At 36.3% G+C, this 20,937-nt stretch overlaps 1 long non-coding RNA gene across 1 annotated transcript; it reads right to left on the reverse strand.

The window, feature by feature from the left end:
• Positions 1 to 16,289: 16,289 nt before the first annotated feature.
• LOC136224696 (uncharacterized) lies at positions 16,290 to 18,601 on the reverse strand. The gene is made up of 3 exons (XR_010686558.1): positions 18,530 to 18,601; positions 17,798 to 18,083; positions 16,290 to 16,624 (listed from the first exon to the last, which is right to left on the reverse strand). It is a non-coding gene; the product is annotated as an uncharacterized lncRNA (long non-coding RNA).
• Between the last annotated feature and the right edge of the window lie 2,336 nt (positions 18,602 to 20,937).

Raw genomic sequence — 20,937 nt, forward strand, 5'->3', positions numbered from 1 at the left:
CACATTCTATAATTCAGAATCACTAATTAACATTCCTTTGAGTCTGAGGATTACTTATACCTATTAATACCAATGAGATGAACAGGTGACAAGGATAAATCTACCCATCCTGTTATTTCAAGTCGGGTCCCCAATCCTAATGAACTCCCTTTCATCGGATCCATGTAACTGTCCAGATATCTGCATATCTGAAGCTTGTGAGATCAGCTCTCTGTCTCGATAGAAGACATTGTTACATGCAAGTCTCAGCAGTGATATGCCAATCCTGTTTCTAAACATATTACTTGACTTGGGGTGGTTTTAAGTTTATTAGTTTATTATAAAGTTTTGTCTCATTTCATGCTTGTATGAACACTTTATAATCACTTTAAACAAACTTAGGGATTTCCTTTTATTAGACTTATTTAGTTCTTAAAAGAGGTTACCTTTATATAGTTATGAAACCATATCTTATTAAAACAAATGATGTAAAGAATAAAAGTGTTGGAGTCTCAATGGGATTCTCATTATCATTAACGTATTAAATAGATACAGAGATGGAAGTGGTTACAACTGAATATTTGAAAATACTGATAATATCTAAAGACCAATTCAAATAATACAGCAAATATTTATAGTTATAAATATCTACAATATCTAAACAAGATTATCTTATCATCCCCCCTCAAGTTAAAGGTGGTGAAACCTTTAATTTGTCCCTAAGAAGATGAAAACGAGCCTTGGATAGAGGCTTCGTGAGAATGTCCACTGTTTGGTCGATTGTTGAGATGTAACAGACGCGAAGCTGTTTGGCGGCTACTTTATCACGGACAAAATGGAAATCAAGTTCCAAATGCTTTGATCGGTCATGGAATATAGGATTTGCAGTTAAATAAGTCGCACCCAAATTGTCACAAAGAATAAGGGGACAACTTGGCGGTGTAAAGCCCAGTTCCTTCATTAACATGGTAAGCCAACTAACCTCAGAAGCAAGAGAGGCAAGAGCACGATATTCAGCCTCTGTAGAGGATCGAGAAACTGTGCGTTGTTTTCATGAGCGCCAAGAGACAAGGTTGCTGCCAACATACACGACATACCCTGATGTAGATTTTCTATCGTCTATATCACCGGCCCAATCTGAATCCGTATAGCCAGTAATTGCACACGATGAACTTTTGTTGAATTGTAAACCATAATTTGGAGTAGTTTGAAGATATCGTAAGATTCTCTTCACGGCCTTCCAATGTGTTGAACGTGGTTGGTGCATGAATTGGCTAACTTTGTTAACTGAAAAAGCAACATCTGGCCGAGTAATAGTTACATACTGTAAGCCGCCAACGATACTTCGATACAATGTTGGGTTGTCAAATGGGTCACCATCTTCTAAAGTTAATTTAGTCGATGTACACGCTGGGGTTGATATGCCCTTAGATTCCTGCATAGAGGACCTTCTCAAGAGATCCTGAATATATTTTTGCTGTGTTAAGGACAGGCTGTTGGAGGTCCAAGTGGCTTGAAGACTGAGAAAGTAAGATAATTTTCCCATGTCTCGAACTGGAAAGTGTTTCTAAGGCCGCTGAATCAAGTTTGATATTGCTGTTTTGGAATTCCCAGTAACCAAGATGTCATCGACATAAATAAGACAGAACAAACGAACACCTTTAACTAATAAATGATAAAGAGAGGTGTCAGCTTTAGAAGAGGAGAAACCTAGGTCACACAGTGTGGAAGTTAGGCGACGGTGCCATATACGGGGTGCTTGCTTGAGTCCATACAAACTCTTTCTAAGCTTGCAGACGTGTGTAGGAAATTGAGGATTAACAAAACCCGGGGGCTCTTCCATATACACAACCTCATCCAAATCACCATGAAGGAAGGCATTTGAGACATCCAACTGTGTTACTGACCAATTTTGTGAAACAGCAATACTGAGAAGAAGTCGAATTGTTGTGGGCTTGATCACAGGGCTATAAGTATTGTCAAAATCAAGACCAGGGCGTTGATGATAGCCCTTAGCCACTAAACGCGCTTTGTAACGATCAACAATACCATTAGGATGCATTTTTACCCGAAAAACCCAACGAGAACCAATTGTGTTTGTAGCTTCTGATTCAGGAACAAGTACCCATGTCCCATTTTCAATGAGTGCATTATATTCCTGGCTCATAGCATCACGCCACTGGGGAATGCCAATTGCTTTAGAGTAACATGTGGGCGATTATTAACATATGTGGCACAGTCAAATGCATAAGTCCAAAATTGTAATGGCAATTTTGAATGTGTGAGAAGTGATAAGCCAGTTTCTATAACGTGTCTGTGTTTTCGTTCAGCACAACCGTTTTGCTCAGGTGTATAGGGACATGAAATTCTTTGGTTAATACCATGTTCAGTTAAATAGGATTTGAGAGCCTGGAATTCACCTCCCCAGTCAGCTTGGAAGGATTTGATTTTTCGGTTAAAGTGATTTTCAAATAAGGTGCGAAATTTAATAAACACACTCAAAACTTCAGACTTGAAACGAATAAAGTATAACCAGGTAAATTTGCTATAATGATCATAAAAAAGAACATAATAGCGACAATTATCAAAAGAGGTAACAGGTGCAGGACCCCAAACATCTGAGCAAATCAAATCTAAAGGTCCATTAGCAACAAAGGTAGAAACTGGAAAAGGCAGTTTATGCATTTTAGCCACACAACAAGGTTCACATAAAATTGAACTTGAATTCTCCTTATTGAAATTGATATTATTCAGAGACAGTGTTTTTCGAACAACAGGTAAATTAGCATGGCCTAGACATGCATGCCATAAAGACAAGGAAGTGTGAAAGGCTTGAACACGATGTGGGGTACTTGGTGGAAGTGACATGGTATAGAGACCATCCTTAATTGTTCCTTTGTGGATTTCCTTATGTGTCTTCAAATCCTTCAAAATAAAGTAGTCAGCAAAAAATTCCACAGAAATGGGATTAGACTTGGTTAAGGAAGAGACAGATAATAAATTGTTTACTGTTTTTGGAACATGAAGAACATCATGAAATTTAAGAGAGGAATTTAAAACAGGAAATTCTGATTTACCAATATGAGAGATAGGAATAGATTGGCCATTACCTACAGTAACTTCTTCTGGGCCATCGTATTCGCTATGAACATGGAGATTTCCAATATCTGCAGTTAGGTGGTGAGTTGCTCCTGAATCCACAAGCCAATCGGTGTTGGAGGTGTTTGATGTAGTTGCAAGATTGGAGTATGGTTTAATGTTGTTACGGGTATTACGATTGAATTTGGGGGATGGGCATTGTCTGGAGATATGACCTGCCCCCCTACAGTTGTGGCAGATCAGGTTATTAGCATCAAGTGGCGTAGACATGGTTTGATTTGGGCGAGAGGATGTGCCGGAATAGCCACCTCGGCCACGTCCTCGACCCCTATTAGAATTTCGGGCAGAGTAATTCACAAAGGGTGAAAAGGAGATGGGAACATTCTCCCGAGCCAATTGGCGTTCTTCACTATGCAATAGACCAACAAGGTCATCATATGAAACAATTTCTAAACGTGCTTCCAAGGCACGTACAAATGGTCTGTAAGCAGGCCCAAGGCCGTCAAGAATAAATTCAACCAAATCATCATCAGAAATTGTGTGACCAAGAGAGGAGAGTTGATCACTGATGAGTTTGGCATTCTGGACATAGGTAGAGATACTTTCATTCTCTCTCCTTAAATTATGCAGACGATGTTTCAGATCTCGTATCTGAGACCGAGAGCCAGCCGAGTAGGCTTTCACAAGCTTCTGCCAAGCATCACAGGCTGTTGCAGCGACAACTAATTGAGGTAAAATACTATCAGAGATGGAAGAGATGATCCAACTTAGGAGCATTTGATCACGCCTACGCCAATCACGATATGCATGATTTCTTTCACCATTTGGTTGTTTTTGAAGGAAATTAAGGCTAAGGTATAGCAGCGGAAATATAAAAATTTTAGCCTATTTCCTTTTAACCATAGGATCCGTTAATCGTTATTTCATATAAAGAGGGATAAGAAGGAATACCTTTCGATGAACAATCTATCGTTGTTAAAGAAGCGCCCACAATTCTTCTCCGAGATTCCAACCACAAAGTTTAATACGGTGAGGCTAAGATGAAATCAACCCTTATGAGATGCAACCAAAATAGATTGCCTCTAATAAACCAACACAAGATCAAAGAGAAAGATGGATGAATAAGATTAATCAATCGATGGAATGCCGAATTAATTCTTGTCCACGAACTTGGGGAATAGAATTCTTTTTCTCTCTTAATTAAGCAATTTCGAAAATCACTTAAGGGGAGGGATATAGGCTTAGTCGAAATTCATTAAGAGAAGGGGTATATATATTAGCTTGTATCTAAACCCTAGTTAGATAGGAATAGGTTACTTAATAGGAATTCCATTCGGAATAGGATTCCTAATTATTATCTTATAATATATCAAATACATTTAGGATAATAATAAATAACCTAATTGGATAATAATAGGAGTATATTAATCTAATTAAAACTCCTAACTTAATTATCTCTTAATTAATTTAATTCATAATCCTAATCTAATTAGGATTAATGGAATAAAATTAATTCCTTACTAACATATATAAATTTCGGCCCCCTTGGGCCTTACTGGGCTTAATTGGGCTTCCATCTATTAATCATATCCATCTCTCTTTTGGTTCCAAGTCTTATGTGTGATCCATTAGGTCCTTACTACTTCTGGCCGTATGCAACCTATTAAATTAATTTCTTCAAGAATTATATTTAATCCCTTGCATAACGGAATGATGTACAGAGTATGTTATTGGCAAGTCCGTAATCATTCCCCTAGAGTCCGTTAAGAAGACAGGTTGATTCTGTCGTTAACCCTTCCGTATTAGTTACGGTATAATACGATCCTTTATCAACTACATCCTTGAACTGAATCTTATGACTATGGGTAATGTCAAGTCATATATAGGGAGACGTTCGTTTTACTTGTTATTGGCCGAGTCAACTAAAAAAGATAGGTTAAGTGAAATCTGTATTTCTACTCTTAAGCTATCACCTTGCAAGGGTTTAGAGTCGAGTCTTCCACAAGCGATCCTTGGATGTATCTCCCATTAATCGGGAGTGATAAATGCTCAATCCAATGTATAACTACCCTGAAATTACTTCCTGTGACACCCAACCTTTGCAGTTCACACCCTAGAGTCATCTCTGTTAAGGATCGTGGGACCACAGGATCAAAGTCTCACATTCAGTAATTCAGGATGACCAATTAACATTCCTTTGAGTCTGAGGATTAGTTATACCTATTAATACCAATGAGATGAACAGTTGACAAGGATGAATTTACCCATCCTGTTATCTCAAGTCGGATCCCCAATCCTAGTGAACAATGTTTCACCGGATCTATGTAACTGTCCAGATATCTATATATGTGAAGCTTGTGAGATCAGCTTTCTATCGGACAGAAGACATTGTTACATACAAGTCTCAACTGTGATATATCAATCCTAAATATATCACTTGACTTGGGGTGGTTTTAAGTTTATTAGTTTATTATAAAGTTTTGTCTCACTTCATGCTTGTATGAACACTTTATAATCACTTTAAACAAACTTACGGATTTCCTTTTATTAGACTTTATTTAGTGCTTAAAAGGGATTGCCTTTATATAGTTATAAAACATATATCTCATTAAAACAAATGATATAAAGAACAATTCATTTACAATAAGTTTGTATCCTGCAACAATTGACTATAGGACACAAAACCCCAACATACTCCCACTTGGACTAAAGCCAATTGTTTCTAAAACTTATCCCAGTAGAAGTTAAATGACGATCATGTACTTTCTGGGTTAAAGGCTTTGTCAACGGATCTGCAACGTTGTCCTCTGTAGGTACTCTTTCTATTCTCACATCTCCTCTAGCCACAATCTCTCTAATGATGTGGTATCGCTTTAGGTAGTGCTTGGATGCATTATGAGGCCGTGGTTCCTTTGCTTGCGTAATGGCTCCATTGTTATCACAGTACAGAGTAATGGGATTGACAATGTCAGGCACCACACCTAGTTCTGTAATGAACTTTCTAATCCAAACTGCTTCCTTTGCTGCTACCGCAGCAGCGATGTACTCTGACTCGGTCGTAGAGAAAGCTACGCTTCCCTGCTTGGAACTTTTCCAACTGACCGCGCCCCCATTTAGGATAAACATGTATCCTGATTGGGATTTAAAATCATTCTCATCTGTGAGATGACTAGCGTCTGAAAATCCTTGTATTTTCAGATCTCCTTCTCCGTACACTATAAACATATATTTAGTTCTTCTCAAGTACTTAAGAATGTTTTTGACGGTAATCCAATGCTCGTCTCCCGGATTCCCTTGGTAACGACTCGTTACAGATAACGCGAACGCTACGTCGGGTCTAGTGCATAGCATAGCATACATAATCGAACCGATCGCGCTGGCGTACGGGACTACAGCCATGCGTCGTTTGTCATCATCAGTTTTAGGACATTGATGATTGTTTAACTTTACTCCATGTACCATGGGTAAGTTACCTCGTTTCGATTCAAGCATGCTAAACCGATTTAGCACCTTTTCAATGTATGTAGCCTGTGAAAGACCAAGCAGTCTACGCGATCTATCTCTATAGATCTTTATACCAAGTATATAGGCTGCTTCACCAAGGTCTTTCATTGAGAAGTTACCAGATAACCATATTTTCACTGACTGTAATAGAGCAATGTCATTTCCCATTAACAGTATATCGTCAACATATAGTATGAGAAATGCTATAGAGCTCCCACTTGCTTTCTTGTAAATGCAAGCTTCTTCGCAATTTTGTTCGAAACCAAATTGTTTTATGGTTTCGTCAAAACGCTTGTTCCAGCTTCTAGATGCTTGCTTGAGTCCATAAATGGATCTCTGAAGTTTGCAAACTTTATTTGCATCCTTTGATATGAAACCTTCAGGTTGCATCATGTATACATCCTCAAGCAGGTTTCCGTTTAGGAAAGCTGTTTTCACATCCATTTGCCAAATCTCATAATCAAAATGAGCGGCAATTGCAAGCATGATTCTGATTGATTTGGACATAGCAACGGGAGAGAAGGTTTCGTCATAATCAACACCTTGTTTTTGACGATATCCTTTTGCTACCAACCTAGCCTTGTAGGTGCTAACCTTTCCATCCATGTCAGTCTTCTTTTTGAAGATCCATCTGCACCCAATGGGTTTTATCCCTTCGGGTGGATCAACCAAAGTCCAAACTTGGTTAGTATACATGGAATCCATTTTAGAATCTATGGCCTCAAGCCATGCTTTAGAATCTGGACTAGTAAGAGCCTCTTCGTAGTTTTCGGGTTCGTCGTCTAACATGGGAACCTCGTCATCATCTCCCACTAGAAAACCATATCTAACTGGGAGTTCACGAACTCTTCGTGATCTACGAATAGGTGCCACTGGAGTATCATCTAATGGGACTTCTTCGGGTACCTCGACCGCCTCCGTTGTTTCAGTCGGTGTTTCTTCCTCTTGAACTTCATCGAGTTCAATCACGCTTCCCTTTTGTGTTTCTTTGAGAAACTCTTTCTCTAAGAAGGTTGCGTGTTTGGATACGATTACTTTCTGATCACCTGGATGATAAAAGTAATATCCCATAGTTTCCTTAGGGTATCCGATGAAGAAACATTTATCAGATTTAGAATCTAATTTGTCGGACGCAACGCGTTTGACATATGCTGAACAACTCCATACTCTCATGAAAGAGAACACGGGTTTCCTACCAACGAACAATTCATATGGCGTGGAACTAGCGGATTTAGTTGGTACTCGATTTAGGGTGAAGAGGGCAGTTTCTAAAGCATAGCCCCAGAACGTCTTTGGAAGTAAGGCCATGCTCATCATGGATCATACCATATCTAATAGGGTACGGTTTCTCCTCTCGGATACACCATTGTGTTGTGGCTTATAGGGAGGTGTCCATTGTGAGCATATCCCACATTCAGTTAGATAATTCAGAAAATCATCAGAAAGATATTCGACACCTCGATCAGATCGAAGTGTTTTTATTTTCTTTCCTAATTGATTTTCCACTTCATTCTTGAAGCATTTGAACTTGTCAAAAGCTTCTGATTTGTGCCTCATCAAGTAGATATAACCATAGCGAGTATGATCATCTATGAAGCTAATGAAGTATCTGAATCCTCCTCTTGCTTGGACTGACATAGGACCACATACATCTGAATGAATGAGTCCTAGAGTGTCTGATACACGCTCACCTTTATTGCTAAAGGGTGTCTTTGTCATTTTACCTTTTAAACATGATTCGCATGTTTCCAATGATTCAGAATCGATTGGATCTATAAGCCCATCTGAATGTAGCTTTAGCATGCGTCTCTTGTTTATATGGCCTAAACGACAATGCCACAAGTAAGTTGAATTATCTAGCTTATGTCTTTTGGTATCAATTGCAAAAACAGGAGTTTTATCATCTAACACATAAATCCAATTTTGTGATATTCCTGAAAAATAAAAGATCGAATCTTTATAAAAATTGCAACTATTGTTCTTTATTGAAATATGAAAACCGTCGTCAACGAGACGGCTAATAGAAATAATGTTACGAGACATCTTAGGAACGTATAAACAATTCCTTAATTCTATTACAAGCCCAGAGGGCAAAAGTAAAACATAATCTCCAATTGCGAGGGTGGCAACTCTTGCTCCATTTCCCACTCGCAAGTTTATGCTTCCTTTCTTTAGTTCCTTAGTCTGTTTTAGCTCCTGCATATTTGTACAAATATGAGATCCACATCCGGTATCAAGTACCCAAGATTCAGACAATGAAACCGTATTTATTTCAATATAGAACATACCAGATGAAGAAGCACCGCCTTTTCCCTTCTTGAGGGTGGCTAGATACTCCTTGCAGTTTCTCTTCCAATGCCCGAAATCACCATAATAGTGACACTTTCCTTTGGGCTTCTTTGGTTCCTTTCCCTTTGTTTCGGTGAGCACAACCCCCATGCATTTATCAGGATGGTTTGGATCGGGAGCGACCCCTTTCCTTTTTCTCGATCCTTCAATAGCAAGGGCCAACATTTCCTCGTTTTCTTTTATACTGGGCTCGACTGACTCGAGCATATGTGCAAGCTCTACAAGAGAGGTTTGCAAGCCACTCATCTGATAGTTCATGATGAACTGTGAGTAGCTCTCAGGGAGGGACTGTAGAAGTAAGTTTTCACTTAGTTCATGGTCCATCGCATCTCCAATACTAGAAAACTTGGTTATGAGGCTGATCATCTTGGCACAATGTACCATCACAGATGTGCCCTCCTGCATCTTGCTTTTATATAACTCTTTTGTTATTTCGAAGCGCTCGCACCGAGTTTCTATCACAAATAGCTCTTTTAGGTGCTTGACCATGGAAGAGGCATCCATATCTGAATGTAGTTGCCTTTTAACTTCCGGTGTCAATGATGCAAGTATGATGTCCCCCACTTGATCATCATCAGCTTTATGCTTCAAGTAAGCATAAACCTCTTGGTAGGGAGCATCATCCATTGAGTAAGGGGGTATCGGTGTATCAAGTACATACCCTTTCCTTTCGAACTTCAAAACAATTTTGAGGTTACGAAACCAGTCGGTGAAGTTTGAACCATTCAACTTGTTATCGGTAAGGATGTAACGCAGATCGGTGTTAGTCATGATTTTAAGAGTGTGTGTTTAAACAAAACCTGAGAGTGAGAAAGAGTAAGCATATGTCATTCATTTGCTTTAAAGTTTAACAATATAAAATTATAGGCCTTTTAATTTATTTCAGATTGCTCCCACTATTTTGCCAAATTAATAACCCTCCATATTAATTCGAAGAATTTCACAAATCCTTTAGTGAGCTAGGATCCTAACTCCTGAGATTTCGCCTTGAGTTTACTCAACAAGCTAGTCTCATTCATTAGGTAGATTCATATAATCAATCACATCTCTAATGTGATTCCTAGGTTATTGGGTTACTAACCACATTAGTAACTAATATGCTATTCATATTAATCCCAACCGTTTTGCCCATTAGTTTATGACAACATGAGTTTACTCATCCAATTATCATAATCTAATTTAAGTATTACCCCATATTCATGAAAAATGATTTTCGATAATTCAGGTGTTACCATAAGACCCCGAGCTTGAGTTTACTCAACAACCCAAAGGCCCCCAGTACTGCCGGCTGAATTATAATATTAGGGAGGGGCAACCGATTTTAATAACTTACTTATTTACTTAACTTTTTAATGAGGGATTTTATTTAAGTCTCATAATCTAACTTAGTCTTGATTTGCTTTAGCATACATCAGACATACATACATTCACATACATTGGCGTTATGGACACATTATCTAAATTATTCCGTCGAGCCAGAGACGGAATAAAAGGCCAAACCTAAGGAAATACTAACTATTACATATTTCTCTTTAGGTCCTCCGTCTTCTCCATGGCGCATTGAAATTACATATTAATTTCTATACTACTATAAGAAAACTTCGATTGAATTGAAGGGAATCAGATGAGAGGAGAAATTACAATAGATAGTAGAAAGGCAGGACGCGCAGGCCCTATTTCAAAAATACCAAAAGACTAAAAGAGGGTCCAAATATGTCCATAACTCCAAACATGCATAGACTCAATTAAATAAATTTAATTGGTTGATTACATAACCGGCTTATGTAATATTTAGGTTAATCACATTAACTCGTCAAATTAACTTTCATCCAATTTTACTTCTAATCGTTTTGTATCTTTATATTAATCCTTAGATTAATATAACCATATAAAACGTTGATTATGCTCGTCCCATTTATTTTGATTTTAATTCATTTAACACTTTGATTTACATATTTGTAAAAACAAACATTTAAAAGAATCATTCATTCGATAATCAAAACAGAAAACTATTAATTTCTGAAACATATATATACATTTAACATAAAACGATTTTAAACCTATTTTAAAATCAAGTGGGTATCGGGCCGGGCCCGAGGGCGGGCTGCTGCCGATTGGCAGCAGCTCTTAGGGCACGCGGGGCGCTACCGCCTTGCGGCAGCGGCGCCCCTGCGCCGCACGCGGCTGCTGCCGCGTGACAGCGGCCAGTCGCGCCGTGAGGCGCGACTCGGGCTGCTGTCATATTTTTTTTATATTATATATATATATATATCAGTTCTAAAATAATTTTAAAACGGTTTTCAGAAATAGGATAATCTACAATAGATTTCCGTTTTATCATTTAGAATTAATAAAACTAATTTTATCAACCTAACTATAAAACTAATAGATTTTGTTATAATGATTATCAACCGAAATATAGGAACATAAGCATAATCAGTTTTAATTAACAATTAATCAAAACTTTATTTATCTTCAGCATTAATCAATCAATACTATTTGTCAATTAATCCTAACCATAAATATTTATTCAATCCTATTGAAAACTTCTATATTTTCATATATGAAATAACGGATTTAACGATGACTCTGATACCACTGAAGGAAATTAAGGCTAAGGTATAGCAGCGGAAATATAAATTTTTTAGCCTATTTCCTTTTAACCATAGGATCCGTTAATCGTTATTTCATATAAAGAGGGATAAGAAGGAATACCTTTCGATGAACAATCTACCGTTGTTAAAGAAGCGCCCACAATTCTTCTCCGAGATTCCAACCACAAAGTTTAATACGGTGAGGCTAAGATAAAATCAACCCTTATGAGATGCAACCAAAATAGATTGCCTCTAATAAACCAACACAAGATCAAAGAGAAAGATGGATGAATAAGATTAATCAATCGATGGAATGCCGAATTAATTCTTGTCCACGAACTTGGGGAATAGAATTCTTTTTCTCTCTTAATTAAGCAATTTCGAAAATCACTTAAGGGGAGGGATATAGGCTTAGTCGAAATTCATTAAGAGAAGGGGTATATATATTAGCTTGTATCTAAACCCTAGTTAGATAGGAATAGGTTACTTAATAGGAATTCCATTCGGAATAGGATTCCTAATTATTATCTTATAATATATCAAATACATTTAGGATAATAATAAATAACCTAATTAGATAATAATAGGAGTATATTAATCTAATTAAAACTCCTAACTTAATTATCTCTTAATTAATTTAATTCATAATCCTAATCTAATTAGGATTAATGGAATAAAATTAATTCCTTACTAACATATATAAATTTCGGCCCCCTCCTAGTATTTGGGCCTTACTGGGCTTAATTGGGCTTCCATCTATTAATCATATCCATCTCTCTTTTGGTTCTAAGTCTTATGTGTGATCCATTAGGTCCTTACTACTTCTGGCCGTATGCAACCTATTAAATTAATTTCTTCAAGAATTATATTTAATCCCTTGCATAACGGAATGATGTACAAAGTATGTTATTGGCAAGTCCGTAATCATTCCCCCAGAGTCCGTTAAGAAGACAGGTTGATTCTGTCGTTAACCCTTCCGTATTAGTTACGGTATAATACGATCCTTTATCAACTACATCCTTGAACTGAATCTTATGACTATGGGTAATGTCAAGTCACATATAGCGAGACGTTCGTTTTACTTGTTATTGGCCGAGTCAACTCAAAAAGATAGGTTAAGTGAAATCTGTATTTCTACTCTTAAGCTATCACCTTGCAAGGGTTTAGAGTCGAGTCTTCCACAAGCGATCCTTGGATGTATCTCCCATTAATCGGGAGTGATAAATGCTCAATCCAATGTATAACTACCCTGAAATTACTTCCTGTGACACCCAACCTTTGCAGTTCACACCCCAGAGTCATCTCTGTTAAGGATCGTGGGACCACAGGATCAAAGTCTCACATTCAGTAATTCAGGATGACCAATTAACATTCATTTGAGTCTGAGGATTAGTTATACCTATTAAGACTAATGAGATGAACAGTTGACAAGGATGAATCTACCCATCCTGTTATCTCAAGTCGGATCCCCAATCCTAGTGAAGAACGTTTCACCGGATCTATGTAACTGTCCAGATATCTATATATGTGAAGCTTGTGAGATCAGCTTTCTGTCGGACAGAAGACATTGTTACATACAAGTCTCAACTGTGATATATCAATCCTAAATATATCACTTGACTTGGGGTGGTTTTAAGTTTATTAGTTTATTATAAAGTTTTGTCTCACTTCATGCTTGTATGAACACTTTATAATCACTTTAAACAAACTTACGGATTTCCTTTTGTTAGACTTTATTTAGTGCTTAAAAGGGATTGCCTTTATATAGTTATAAAACATATATCTCATTAAAACAAATGATATAAAGAACAATTCATTTACAATAAATTTGTATCCTGCAACAATTGACTATAGGACACAAAACCCCAACAGTTTTTCCGGTGGGATGGGTGTCGATGAATCAATATGATCTTCAAGGTTGTATCCATTGATAATTGGTAGGATTTGGGTCTTCCATAACAGGAAATTGGAAGAAGAAAGCTTGAGATTGAGTTGATGAGAGAGATTGATAGGCGGAAAAACAGATGCAGTGGTGGAAACCTGGTTGCTGTTCGTGTTTGCCATGGTGAGGGAATAGAGAGACTCAATTGGAAAAAAAAGGAAAGGATAGTTAAACAGAGTTGTGAAACCACAATTGCTCTGATACCATAAAAGTGTTGGAGTCTCAATGGGATTCTCATTATCATTAACGTATTAAATAGATACAGAGATGGAAGTGGTTACAACTGAATATTTGAAAATACTGATAATATCTAAAGACCAATTCAAATAATACAGCAAATATTTATAGTTATAAATATCTACAATATCTAAACAATATTATCTTATCAAAGAACACTTCATTTATATTAAGTTTATATCCTAGAACAATTGTCTATAGGACACTAAACACCAACAACTGCCACATCTGATTTACGACAGATTTTATTCGGGATGAGTAATCATTAATGGCCTCCGTCTCTTTCATCCTCATCGTCTCGAATTTTCCTCTCAGCATCTGCAAACGAACTTTTTTAACTTTCTCCTCCCCTTGAAGAGAAACTCGTAAAATTTCCCACGCTTGTTTGGCGGTGGTAGCTTCGACTACTTTCTCGAACATTAATTCATCCAAACCTTGATGGATGAGAGTAAGCGCCTTTTGATCACTTTTGCGATTTTTCTTCACAGTATCTTTTTCTGCCTGTGTCAACGCTGCCTCGTTGGCTGGGACTACGTAGCCTTTTTCAACAATGTCCCAGACATCTTGACATCCGAGTAACGCCTTCATTCAAATAGACCAACTTGAATAATTGTTTTTGGTGAGCTAAGGGTATTGATAAGGAAGTTTGAGACCGTCTGGCAATTTTTTTAGGATCTTTCGAAGTACTTGGTTTTGAGATAGTATAATTATTTTTTGCGGAAGACCGACTCTCGTGACGTTGCTCTGATACCACTTTGTTAGAGATATAAAATATTTAATACTACAAATACTTACTATAAACAACTTTAATTGAATAAAGCACTACAATTATTTATGCCTTTCACTCAACTATTTCTTACAAGTTACAAAGCCTTATTTACAGGCTAGTAATTTCCTGGACAAACTTTAGTTGAAAAGACAATACCCATACAATACCCATACTTGGGTTTTTTTGACCATAGACTTATGCACTCATTCACACTTTTTTTTTTATATTTTTTAGATTTGTAAGAGTTGAAAACCTTACTTAATTATTTGTCTATCAGTTTGACTCCTCCCACACTTCATTCACGTGATTGCATTTTAATTTTTTTTTTATTTTTTTTAAACTAAAAATTAAGTTTAGTAATTAATTTATTTTTAACACATGTACTCTACCAAACAAATCCATTCATTTATTTTTGAGTCTAAATTGTCAAATACCAATAGAAAAAAACTACTCTTCACAACATTCAATATAATAATCATGTCATCTTACAAAAGTTTAATTATTGGTTATCATCTTATAATATTAAGATTTTCCTTTACTGTCTTTTTTAATTAGTTTTTAGCATTTTTTTTACGGAAAAATTATAAAACGATTAGGTTGAATATATCATTGGTCATTTGAATTTGACCCGAAAATTTGATTAGCATCAATGACATTAAAATCGTCTTATTAACCTTCTGAACTTGCTTCGTATAACATGATTAACCCTGTATTGATACGTTGCAACCAAGAAGAGATTTTGGCAGGCTGAAGCATGGACCACTAAATTTTTCTAAAATAACATCATGAACTTGCTAGTGTGTTAAAAACATAGAAATCTTATAATTATTCACCCTAATAATAATATTGATAATAATAGAGACTCAATATTGTCATGGAACCAATTGATTTAAAAGCTCTTCCTATCTTGACAGGAACATCTTGATAAAATTTGTAAGGAGTTGAAGATGGTCATTTTGCTGTTACATCATCTCACCTTATTTAGTAGAATGTTCTTACATCAATGCTACCATGATGTCTACCTTGGCAAAAATTAGTTTACTCTCGATAACATTTGTGTTAGAATGTTTTTTTCTATTCAGCAATCAGGCATTTAACTTTGTTTAGTTAGTGTCAACCCTAAATCCACTAAATCTTAAAGATGAATCCACAGTGAATGCTAGGGTCCTTAATTTTCGTAGAAGAGTTTCAACATTTGGAGGATCCGTATGAGTAGAAACAGCACAAGGAAAAACATAATACTATTTTGGTAAAACATACTGGACATACTTGCACAATCTGAGTATAGATATAGCAACACATTTTAGAGGGGAATTATTTAAGCATAGAAATAGAAATAAAGTATTTGAACATCATTCTTTCCGCATCTCTATGGTTAAAGAAATTCATCTTATGTTTAACCCATATCTCAATCAACTTAAATATTTAACTTATTAACATGGCACAACGAAAAAATGAATGGATAACCTCTTACTCTATTCATTCCCTATTTAGCTCAAAATCAACATCTCTACCTAATCCTTCACTAAACACCCTAAGTCCACGTTCATATATTAAGACATACTCTCTCGAACATATTTCTTAAGAACAAAGAACAATAATGGCATATTAACGTTAGGTTAAGCACAGCTTAGAGATACTTAAAAGAATGAATACTCCCTTACTAAGATGCGGAGCTTACATTTCCATGTGCTACCGTTTATCCCATTCAGATGAGTATACTCACTCTTCATAACACAAAATCACAAAGAGCTTGCAGACTACACAACTTCATACTAAAGATAGTAAATAAAAGAGCCTGCAACTCCTTTGAAAAGATGAGTATGGAAAATAGAAATATATTAAACTTAAAATAGAAATGTATCCAGAATATTGTATCTTTGCTAAGGCCAAAAGTGCCTTTAAATAGCCCTCCCACCTTAGTAATGGAACCTTTTGCATTAATGTACCACAATTAATTAAATAAGGTGCATAACATGCACTGCAAGAACAGAAATATCAGAATTGTTCTACATATGGCACCACTCACAAGGTGCCATCGTACTATTACGACAGTCCTCATTGCTCTTTGTCTCCCATAAACCATCCGTACAACCACCAACTTGCTTCTTATGGCAAGCTTTTCCCAAAACCAGATTCATCCATATGGGCCTGCAATAATGCAATTCATACGACAAGTCAATATTTTCATGCCTTATGCTCAATGCTGCAAACTTAATATGGACATTATAAAATTTCAAGAATTTCCTACTTCCGTAGATTCAAGGTTTTTCACAAAACAATGTTTGTTCAAACTCATCTCTTAGTTAGCCACCTTGCACAAGTGGTCACTCATTCACTCAAAATAGTTTAGTATGGTGTTTCGGGTTAATCAAGAGGTTTTTTTTACGGTTGTAATTGGGCTTGCAGGATGCACAACAGATGGTCATCCCGCAATGTGTGTTTAATTCCACAAATTAATGAGGTTGTCATGACTCGAACCCTCGACCGTTTGGTCCTAGCGGCTCTGATACCATGTCATGGAATCGATTGAAGTAAAAGCTCAAACTCATAGTTAAGATCCAATGATAGATGTAATATTAATCTCTAACAGCATAGACTTGTTCACAATTTATGCTTCAAAAAGCACAATACAAAATAAAGAAAGATTTTTAAGGATTAGAAGCCTTTTTGAGCTAATATTTGTAAGACTCTCTGTTTTTTATTTGTATGATATAAACATATTGTTGTTTTTCTTTTTGTTTTTTTGTTTTTTTGCTTTTTTGTTCATTTTCATAATGGAAAAGGAAACACAGTTGGGTATACTCCACTCTATTGCAAGCACAAATATGTTATTCCATTACTAGTATTTCCTAGGCAGCAACATTCACAAGGTGTTTTTATATGGAGGTTCAAGTTGGCTGAAGGTAAAACAATTTTACAACTGGTAAAAGAATTAGGTTCTATCAAGCTTTCAAGATGGCTCACTAAATATTACTAAAATTTTAAAAACCGGCTCATTTAAAACTTTATTGGTATCTCTAATTCTTTATTCATTTACTTGTTTGCTTTCTCTTCTTTCTCCATTTGGATATTCCATGATGAGGCTTCTAACAAAGTTTTAAACTTGATATGAACCCATATCTTCAGTTTTTGTTCCCTCGTTTGTATAATTTTGTTTTGCATATGATGATTGTACATAAAACACTTATTCTCATTTGTTCTTATTGAGGAAGATGAGGTTTGAAAATTGAGGGGTCATAGACAAAATAAAAACAAAGTTAAGGAACCATGAATATATATAAATTACAATTAATTCTTACATTACAGTTCGATTAGACTCACCAAGTAGGTTCAGATCCACTCCCGGAATAAAAACAAAGTTAAGGAACCATGAATATATATAGATGGCAGCCAGATAGAGCTGAGTTGAGTTTGTTCCCACCACGGGTACCGATCATCTGAAACTGCATTCCCAACCGTCCCACGTAGCGGCTTGATCGCATCATCTAAAAACCAGCATATATTCCCCGCCTTACTGAAGTAACTCATCAAATCACTTCCTGAAATCACCATCTTACACCTGTCCCCCATTCTCCTCAAGTATGCCTCGAACATAATCAGATCACCTCTATTCACCATCATCAATTTATGTTTATTATTATTATTTTGGAGGATAAAATCCACAAATAAATGGAAATTTATTATTTGCTATTAGATTTTAGATTTTCTCTTTCAATTGAAAGTGAAATCCACAATACAAAATGCACCTTTTAGGTGTTTGGATCCAGCAACACAAACCCATAAGAGTTTGTGCTATGTTAGATGAAAACATAGTATTTGGTTAGATATTCATTCAGTGAAAGTTTCTGCTACTTGGCAAACAGGTACACCAACACAAACCCATACGAGTAAGGGCAAATAGTAACAACTAAAATAAATGTCTAGCCTAGATAAGGGTTCAGATGAACTCACAGATGATGGGAAAAATCAGATTAACCAAAAAAACAAACCAACTATGAATTTAATCAGAATAATAAAAAAAACAAAATGAAATAAGGATTCAGAGGAACTCACAGATCAAGATTGATAATGGAGTTACCGTTGTTTTTATCACAAACTCCATTATCTTTGAGACCAGCCATGATCTCTCTCTTGTTGATGACTACAAAGAAATATGACACTTATATAGACTTAAAAGGGAATCTAATACATGGTGGAGATTTCATAAATTTTTGTGCTCAGATTTTACCTTGATTTTATGGTTTACACATACACCCACCAAATTACATTGAGTGTGGGAATATAAAAAAATCTTGTGTTCTCTAATTAATACATTTCCATTTATGTCAATTTTAGTTTTCTTTTTTACTTTGGAATGTAAATCCAATAGCGAGGCATTCTTAATATTCCTAATGCTAATCAATTTTTTAGGCCAAGTTCAAAGCATTCATAATATATTCAACCTTGTTGTTTTATAAAGCACAAGCTTTAAAAAATATCTCTAACGTTTATACTCTTAACATCTAAAATGGTGCAATTTTACACCTAACATTGGCAAGAAAGAGCAATTTTACCGCAACCTTGGCAAGTTGGGTCAATTTCAAACATTATTATTAAGCAACGATATTTTGTTTATTATTCTTCGCCAATTACACGTAATTTGATTCTAATAAAATTTCATATTTTTGTGATTTAATAATAGAATTGGAGATTAATATTTTTAAATTTTTTTCATTGAAATACGGACCTAGCCTAATGGAAATCTCAACCAGGTTGGCACCCGCGAAAAGGCAAAGATCCAAGATATATAAAAGAAGAGAAGAAAAAATATGAATCCAATACAACAAATGCTTTAAGAAAATCTAAACATATCCATACCAATGGGATTATCTCTAGCTAAAAGGGAGCAGAAATCCGGAAGGGTATTCCACAATTGTAAATCCGAGGCCAGACGTCCGTAATTAGCAAGAGCGTCCGCCACTTGATTTCCTTCACGGAACACATTGGAAACAACCACCTGTATATACATCATTGAATCTAAACAATTTAACCAATCCACACACATTGCCTAGGGAATGATCTGTGCACGGGTATGGAAAATTCGAATAACGTAAGTCAAGTCACTTTCAATCCAGAGATGAGTCCATCCACGTGACCTCGCAATCGAAACTGCAAAAATAGCAGCTTGTAATTCTGCCATGTGTATCAAAGCACAATCAAGGGGGAAGACAAATGATCCAAGAGGATGCGCCTGGCTATTTCGAAAAACAACACCGCAACCAGCTCTACCCGATATCACAGAGGCATCAGTGTTTGCTTTAATCCAATCAGATGAGGGCTACCATCTAACTTTAATGATTCGAGGGGCCTATGACGACGAGCGTTTAACCCGAGATTATGGAGAATTGATAACTCCACAACAGAATTCCATATCGATCCTTTGCTTATTCTATCAGAGCTACGAATAGCAGACCAAAGAGAACGTAATGCCTCATGAATGTTTGGAGGCTTGCTCTCAAAAATAGCACCATTTCTTACAGACCAGATTGTCCAAACAACGTTGATAAGCATGACCTGCCAAAGGGAATGGACTTGTGAGCTAAACATGTGTGAGAAGGCGTGTTGTTAGAGGGTCTGTAGAGAAGAATGAAGTATAAGTCTTATATCAAATAAATGTTGGTCCCGTGTGATTAGTTCCAAGGGGGGGGGGGGGTTAGGAACTAATATAACTTTTTCGCTTAATTACGCTGACTTAAACAATTCTTTAAATTACTTAACTCAGTTTTGGTCAACACGGCCAAGAGATGTAAGATAGCTTTAGTCAGAGACTGACTAGAACCGTTTTACAGGTGAGTTGGGAATTAACACTTAAGGTCAGCTTCCAACTCAGCACTCTAATTACTCAGTGTCAGCTTATACAATTTATATCCTGAGTAATTTAAGCAAACAGCACACACACACACACACACACACACACACACACACACACACACACACATATATATATATATATATATATATATATTAAGAGAAAGGGTTAGGAATTACTCAGCAAGATTTATCCTGGTTCGGCCTCACCGCCTACATGCAGTCCCTAGAGTCCTTTCGGGCTTTTTCAATCCAATACTGAGCTCTTTAAAGGTAGAGCACAAACTGTTTACAAAGCAGTTGAATATGCAAGAGTACCTTCCTCTATTCGTCTACTCAACCCCACTAAACGCTATAACCGAACACTTAGATTTTTCTCTACCGCTGAGTACTAAAACTGAGTACTAAGCACCACTCTCTCAATTTTTACAATTGATACAAACTTGTTCTTTCTAGATGAAGAACACTTTAGATGAATACAAATTCAATCTAGTTTTTACACAGAAATAGAAATTTGGTGTAAGATCTTCTTGTTGTTTGAATGTGCTTTTGTATGTATGCTCTTTTTCTTTTTGTATTTCGGCAATGGATCCAAGTGAAGCACTTGTCCTTTT

Source organism: Euphorbia lathyris, chromosome 3, assembly GCF_963576675.1.
Source record: "Euphorbia lathyris chromosome 3, ddEupLath1.1, whole genome shotgun sequence".
In the NCBI taxonomy this organism is placed as follows: Eukaryota; Viridiplantae; Streptophyta; class Magnoliopsida; order Malpighiales; family Euphorbiaceae; genus Euphorbia; species Euphorbia lathyris.